Source organism: Corvus brachyrhynchos, unplaced genomic scaffold (assembly GCF_000691975.1).
Source record: "Corvus brachyrhynchos isolate BGI_N302 unplaced genomic scaffold, ASM69197v1 scaffold142, whole genome shotgun sequence".
NCBI lineage: Eukaryota > Metazoa > Chordata > Aves > Passeriformes > Corvidae > Corvus > Corvus brachyrhynchos.
In genome coordinates, this window is record NW_008237226.1 from 601,458 (window position 1) to 609,951 (window position 8,494).

The window sequence follows — 8,494 nt, forward strand, 5'->3', positions numbered from 1 at the left end:
TAAGGGCACATCACAGGCGTGCAAACAAGAAATGAAAAGGGTACTATGACTGTTTGCAGGGCAGAAACACTAGTTGCAATCAATAGCACTAATTATGCTCAATAATGAATGTGATTGCATGCATTAGGCAGACTTCTGACACATCAAATGAAAACTGCACACCAAGCCTCTTTCCACAGGAATTTACAGTCACTAGGCACTTTGTTATTTTACTAAGGTTTTTTCCCCAGACCTCTAGTTCTGCTTCTTTACCTATCCATAACAACTGTGTTCAGCAGCTAATGCAGGTCAGCATTGATCTAATGCTTAGAACTGACTACTTGTGAGGAATTGCATGTTTTCTTTGGATTCTACCTCAATTCAATGACATCTGCTAGATATTCTCAGAGGATGCTTTACCTCCTCCCCATTCATCATCCTCCATTATGTTCACAAAAGACATATGGTAGATGTTCTCTGAGCCTGTTTTATCCCCTCCTTTCTCATCCCTTCTTTCTGATGGGTTCAAAATGAATTGTAGGAAACCTTTCAAAACAAGCAGAGTTTTATTCAGTAGCCCTGCAGGAAGAGCTAACACAACACATATGAGTAACTGGGGTTTTAGACTACCTTCAGCCTGAAAGCATTGCAGCCCAACTTTATTTCCAAATACCCTATCCAACATTTTGAAAAAGGTAGTTTATACTCAGGAAGCATCTTAAGGCTCTGTAATCATTGCTCATATTTTGATTCTGTAATGATTGTTTTTTATTGTTGGGCACAGCGTGAAGACCTTCCAAAACTCCATATTGTACTGTATCTCCTCCCTCTTTTCCCTGTCTCATGGCTCTAGCATGTTTCCATGACACAGCAATGGGTGGTAGTTAGAGTACTCTCCCATGAAGTGTGGGGTTTGCCCTCTCAGACACAAATGGCCATGGAAACTAGCTCTTCCACCTTATGTACGAGTAGTATAAGGAATATGCTATTAAAAACAGTTGTGTTAATCTATATGCTATTAATAAACAGGTGGGAACTACATCTTTACTGGATGTAGTTCAAAATGTTTGTATTATTTCCTACTGCTGCCTAAGTTAGCTATCTAAAAGTAAGGAGTCTAGTTCAAATACAGTCTCAAATTGCATCTAATTTTGGGTTATCTACAGCTGAAAGAGAATGTAGCAACACTGCACTCCCTGTGCCCACAACTGTGTGGTGCCACCACATTTCTTGTATTAGATTTGGAATTTGATCCATTTCATTTGTGGCTGCACAATCAGCTGATCCAGCTGAAAAACTACTTCACTGCAGAGAAGTTTCCTGTTGGATCATGTCATCCCTCTGACTCACCTTGGAATTAGATCAGGCATGTGAAGAGGTGGGAAGGCACAGCTGGGGACAGTACTTCATCGGTCTGGGTCAGGAAAAACAGGCATGTCCAGGGGATTATTCATCTGTACTATTTTGGACCTCATTCTGAAGACGGCCTCTGCAACAGTGACTGTGTTGATTTCACAGATGAGCCTATCTGTCCAACAGTTCTCTGACTTAGGGCTTGTCTCTAGACAGCCTTATATCAAGTTTTAAGTAGGGTGTTTTTTTGAAATATATGCTACTTTTGTTTGAAGTAAGCAGTCTCAGATGACTGATGCAGACATTTCTTTTTTCTTTGCACACTTCTCTTTTTGTATAGTACTGTTCAGATACAGCTAAAAGATCACAGAATGGCTTGGGCTGGAATGGACCTTAGGGGTAATCTAGTTCCAATCCCCTTGCCATGGCAAGGGATACTTTCCACTATACCTGGTTGCTCGGTCCCCTCTTCAATCTGGCCTTGAACGCTGCCAGGTTTGGGGCATCCACAACTTCTCTGGGCAACATGTTCCAGAGCCTCACCACCGTCACAGTGTGGAATTTCTTCCTAATATCTCATTTAAATCTACCCTGTGTCAGTTTAAAGCTATTACCCCTTGTCTTATCACTGTGTCTCTACAATGTCCTTGTTTAAAAGTCCCTCTCCAGCTTTCTTGTAGGCACCCTTCAGATACCAGAAGGCTGCAGTGAGGTCTCCCAGAGCCTTCTCCAGGCTGCACAGCCCTGACTCTCTCAGCCTGTCTCCACAGCAGAGCTGCTCCAGCCCTCTGATCATATTCATGGCCTCCTCTGCACTTACTACAGCAGGTCCATGTCCTTCTTATGTTGGATTCCCCAGAGCTGAATGCAGTACTGCAGGTGGGGTCTCATGTATTTGGTTAATTTCCAGCGTAACGCACCTCCTGGATTTTAAAGATGTGACATTCTTCTAAATTTGATTTGGTAGATGTTTTATGTTGTTTGTTTATATAATTTATGACTTATTTTTTTAATTATGACAAGAATTAATCCATATGAAGGTTAGTTCTGGATTCTGATGATATACAATGACTCGTTTCCCTATACTCTTCAGTAGGAAAGGATACTTAGGAACAGTAACTTGTAAATGACCATCTGCTAGGGAAGTTCTAATGTTCTTTACAATCACTCAGTTGACACCCATCTGCATTAAACAAGCATTCTCTAAGAGGAAGGCAAAACCATTTTGGCCATGGAGGTCCACTGCAGTTCCATTTTACTTGTCACGCCTATTTATTTTAGTATATATTAGTTTTATAACTGCTGCATTGTAAAATAAGGTGTATGATGCCAGGAAAAAGTCAGGCCAGTACACTTCTAGCAAGGAGACAGATATGAAGAACAATGTTTGTCTCACAAATCAGTTCCACTGACCTTTATTCTGACTACATTTTCATTATAGTCCTCTGTGTACATTGCTTTTGGAACTGGAAGCTGTGAAGAAATGATAATCAAAGGAAAAGAGAAAGGTTCAGAATAGAGCAAGTGCCAGCCATCCATTTAATCACAGCTTTTCTCTCTGACAGGGCAACTACAAAATGTTTTGGATGGCATACAAGACGCTGTAATGCATAACCATATGATGATTTGACTAAGACAAAATTTTTCCCAGTTACAGGGTACATGTAGATGTTTTAACTGCTGGACCACAGTGATTTACTTCCCATCTATAATCTTATTGTGTATCTCCTAATATTTTGCAAGTGTCCAAGTAGCATGGCTTACAGTGTTCTTATCTATTTCGTTATGTATAGAGAAGATATATGAAATGTATCAATACAATAAGTCTGGTGTCTGCTGTTATATGGGAAATCAGGCTAAAATTATTTCTTTGTCCCTTTTTACCTTAATATTTATGAAGTATGCAAGTAGGATTATATGAAGCATATAACTGGAGTTCCTTCCAATCCATGTAATCTTAGAACTAGGCAAAGATTCTAGTAATAAATTTTATAAAATAATTTATTTTTCCCTGACCATGTTAAAAATTGTGATGTGCAACTTCCTAGTTGATATTTGCACATAGATGCCAGAAAAAAGGGTTATACTCCTCAGTCCCTCTGAATTCAAAGTAGTAATTGCAAACCAACTCAAATGAAGATTTCATATGTTAACACTGCAGTTTTGTTAAATGATTTTGGATAACAAGTTCATTGAAGTGAAACACAAAAATGTGTTTATGCTATTTGCCTTCATAATCTTGTGGTAATGTATTGTGATACACCTGTAGAAAGCAGGTAACCTCTAAGGTGCTGGCTTCTGGGATCTCCGGGTGCCTGGGCTTCCCTGGGGATGCTGGCCAGAGCATCACTCTGCGCCAGCTTCCCGACACTTCTGTAGGGAACCACTTGTCCTAGTGCTTTTTTTGGCACAAACACCTGTTCTCAGTGTGGCCAAACTGACTACACCCAATATGGTCACCTCTTCATGCTGATAACTCAGACCAGTTTTCAACCAATGATAAAGTTAAAATTAATCTTTCTGTTCTCCACCACTCTTTGAAGAAGGAAATAGAAATACTTCTACTGACCATAATGGGCATCAGATTGGAGCACTACTCACTTGATAAAGAGCCCTTTTTAACTCAAGCTCTTGAAATAAAACTAACAAACAAGCTTAGATTCTGTGTGCTCTGAAACTAATGATGGCAGCGGGCTCCTCTATAGAGACTGTAGTTCTCACCCAAGCAAGCTACCACTGAAATACACAGAAAATCAGAAGGAAGTTTTAGTATTATTTATTATTATTGTGTTTTGTGAAACCCTGTGAAAAATTTGCCTGTATCTGTTGGGCAAGGTAGCAAAGCTTCTTTATAAGAAGAATATTAGTTTTATTGCATAATATAGAAAAGGGAATTTAAGAATATATTTATGCTAGCAGTTAATTTCCAAAGTGTATTTTATTTTACTCACATGAACAGTACCATTGAAGTTAATAGTACTAATTTCAGTTTTAAACATTTTATATATATACATATGTATACACACAATTAGAATATTAGAGTGGAGTTAGCTTCTTGATACAGCCAGTCTGCAGTGTGCAAAGATGCCAACTGTGCAGATCACATCATATCTAAAATATCCCATAAAGAAAATAATTGTTGTACAGAATTCAAAGTCTACTACAGCAAAAAGTACACTGAGTTTGGGTAAACCAAAAACTCAGATAAACCAAACTCAAATGAGCATAGGCATCTCACTTTAACATGTGTTTGTTCTTCAGCGTTGTAGCTTGCATCATGGTTTTGTTCCTGGAGAGGATTAAATAGAACAGTACACAAGGGCATCCCAGACTGGTGCTTTTCAGAACATTTAATAAACCAGTGGGTTTCAGATATGTAGAATCAATAGTTATCATACAAAAAATTCTAAATGTTCACACCAGAATTTTTGTATTTTTATAACAGAAATATAAAATTCTACGTCAGTCTGTGTTCACGACATTTCTTTTCCTTTGCTGACTACTGAGCTGTACAGTCAGAGGCTTAATATGAATAATTTATTTTGCAGTAGCAGTGCAAAACTCCAACTGCTTCAGAAGTGCCAAATGTGAGCAGATCTTCTAGTTCTTCCCACAAGATTTATGCAATCCATTCTACACCACATCTTTTGAAAGCATCTTCTATCAAATTCCTAGCATAGTAAATTAAATAATAGATAGACCTGGATGAATGCACAAAGAGACATACACAGTGTCGTTCAATTTAGACATAATTCTGTTTACTTGCATTTATCCTTGAATACCTTACTGGTTCCTACATAGCATAAACCTAGAATAGTGTGCAAGTACTATATATAAAATCTGTTATCTAAACACATTGTTCTCGCAGTGTGGTGGGAACATTAGCTGAAGACAGGGCAGAAGGACAAGCAGAATTTAAGCTGTTAAATTTTGCAACAAATTCCCCTTGCCAGGATTTTAAGTTAATATCTAACATTTAACTAGTCTGAAGTATAAAGATGATTCTGCCAGGTTCATACCAAGTAGTTCTTGCAGCATTCAATAGTAGATGACCTTCCCCTATGATAGTGGAGCTGATAAGTCATTGTATTATTTTCAAAGCACTACAATTTTTCATTTCATAGAAATGTTTCCATATTAAATAGATAAATTTTGTAACAAAAAACCCAAAACACTGTAGAACATTTCATTAGAAAATAATCCCATGAAAGCTTCACTTCGTATTTCTGGAAATAGATTGGGAGTAAAAACCATTCAGCTTTATAAAGTTTTGAATATATATGTGTGCAATACGAATCTAGAACTAAAATATATGTTTATAATATCAATCATGAAGACAAGGAAAACCACTCATTTTTGTGGTAAGAGTAGAGCAGTGTTGATGATTTGGAGCTAGAGTGAATAAAGGTAAACTGCCAGGGAAGGTTGAGAATGAATATGAAACACAATGATGCTCTCATCTACAACACAAAAGACCTTGATTTGACTGTCTTGAAATTTATTGGGAAGGTTGATTTGTGTTTGAATAACCGCGAAGTTCACCTCAATTGATAAGCCACTCATAACAGATTTTAAAACCTGATTTAGCTAATGTGATTAATGTATAAGCCTATTCACTTCCATTGATTTAATTTCTGTATGTAAAGAAAATCTGTTTTATTAATCATTTTGAGATTTTTTGGGGATTAAAAAGTTCTAGCCAAAGCTGAAATATTAGATGAAATAATTTCACTACTATATAAGAACATTATTTCAAATTAAGTACAGATCCTGTACTTAATGCTTTGAAAATAGCTGACACTTTATCAAATTTAAATAAAGGATTCAGAAAATACAGACTAGTAACCACAAATATATACATGGTAATTGACAGAAATCGTTATTTAAAGAGTAACAATAGGAAACTTATGAAAAAGAAATTATGTTTCAACTAATTGTTGCAAGTCCTGGAACATGTAATAATAAAAAGAAATTTGTAAAAAAATAGCCTTAACACAACCAATATGTTTTGAAAATGCTGCCAAAAATATGTCACACAGGAATCACCAAGGATATGAAGTAGCTACAGATTAAGGAAAAAAATACCTCCATGGATTAGAACATGGGAAGTGGAAACAAAGAGCAAGTTTATTACAGCAAAATTAGAGCATTGGGATGTTTATGAAAGTTCTGTAAAAAGTTTTGTGCTTAATACATTAATAAATGGTTGGGAAACATAGACAAATGGGGATGACAAAACTTGCAAATGGAACAAAATGTTTAGTTTATTTAAATCCAAAAAAAAGATTATGGGGATATTCAGAAATTTTACATCAATTGGGTGAATGAGTAGTGTGATAGCAAGAGAAGCTGTAAGCTCAATAAATAGTAACCACAATATTAGAGCAAACACATTGAGATGCTTCTCCTCACCAGTAAGTTCTGAATTGACTAAATTAACCAAAGACAAGCCCGGTCATCATTACAGATAATGTGTGTATCCAAAATCAATAAATTTGAGCAAATAAATAGGGGAAGGAAAGTAATACAGAATTCTAATGAGAATTAGACAAACATTGCTTATCAAATTTGAAAAGATTCTGAGCAAAAGCAGGGAAAACATCCAAGAAGGGATTTAAAAACGGAAAATTTTTACTTCAGAAAGAAAACAGGATTTGTTGCCTCAAATCTGCCGTGGAAAAATCTCAAAAGAAAAATGGCAAAGGACAGCTAAAAGCAGTAAAAAATAAAAACTGATACTAAAAATTGGGATCAAGTCATGCCTTTCTCCATAGATCATAATTTAGAATAAGAAAGTCTTCATCAGTTAATGAAGTCATAAATTGACAAAATCGAATGAGAAAAAAAACCCACTTTACTCATAGTATGTGGTTAATTTTTGATGCCCCTTTCAACACTACATTGTCAAAGCAAAAAAGTTAGAAAGTTTGAAGAGAGAAGAGGAATTCAAGTGGAGAAAACATGTAAGTAAGATAGCAGGAATATCCAGAATTAAAACAATAAATATTGAAAGTATTTTGGAAAGCTACAGTTTAAACCAACTTATAGCTGTTACATTGAGGTGACATGTAGGCTCAGATTAACCCATACTGGCAAAAACTTCTGAGTTGGGTTGTTCAATCCTGTGTGTAAATTCTTTGTCTTGATTTTTTAACCACAGGATTCTCAAACTGGATTATATTTATGACTTGAACAAAAGAAGTATCTGTGTATGTATAATATTGGTACCTACTGTAATCTTACTAGCATATGCAACATGCTCTTTTGCCAGCTACTCATTTTGCACACATTATACATTTGCTGTTGCCAGTGGGTGTGTATTTTGAGGCTGAAAGGTGAACATCTGCTTGTGTGTTTTGGTGACGAGGGGGAGACTTAGGTTTTTTATGGCACATCTGCTTATCTTTTACATGAAGGCCCTCGACCTGAGGCATCCAGGTGTCTTCAACATTGAGATACCTACTCCACCCTAAAGTAGATAGACTTGGACTCTTGAAATTCTACTGAACAAGTATCATTTAAGATACCCTGGCCCAGTTTTGGAATTCTTCTGTCTGTGTCCGTGTCAGAAGTATTTGGGCTGAGTGGCCATGGTCACCATCCTTAGCTGTGGAAATGAGGAGCCTGCCCCAAGTAGCAAGTGGCATCCCCAGGCTAGCAGAGATGAGCCAGGTGTCAGGATAGTGGGTGCAGCCCACACTCTTGAAGAGTCATGTCACATCAACCTTGTTCAGGCTAAGGCTGTCCCCATTCCAGAGCCAGTCCCAGCAATGCTACCTGTGCTGGCTTAGCTTCCCTGTGCACTTGCACAGAGAGTGAACTTTTACAAGGTAACATGAATATTCGAATGTCATCCTTCAGTCTAACAGCTGAGTGCTCTTCAGGCCCTTGGAAGAAATTTCCCCTTCTCAGGTGTGGGCCTTAGTCCTCCTCGGGTATTTAGGGTGGTATTTATGGAGACCTACCAGACTCTCGAAGTCACCCTGGCAGGTGGCTGCTTGGCCTTCGAGGTGGGGGCCTGGGCATATTCCCACCAGTCGGGCTCTGGCCAGACTCCCAGGTGTTCAATCTCAGACACACATTTCTGTGTTTCCAAGAACCGCGCTATTTTTTGTCACTTTTTCTGATGTGGGCTGTGGCCACTGCTGCTGCCTGACGGTCA

The 8,494-nt window shown here is 37.6% G+C and overlaps 1 protein-coding gene across 2 annotated transcripts in view; it reads left to right on the top strand.

Annotated features, from left to right (window-relative positions):
- HACD1 (3-hydroxyacyl-CoA dehydratase 1) overlaps positions 1–8,494 on the top strand; it is a 23,894-nt gene that overhangs the window by 647 nt on the left and 14,753 nt on the right. The gene's annotated exons all lie outside the window — the stretch shown is intronic.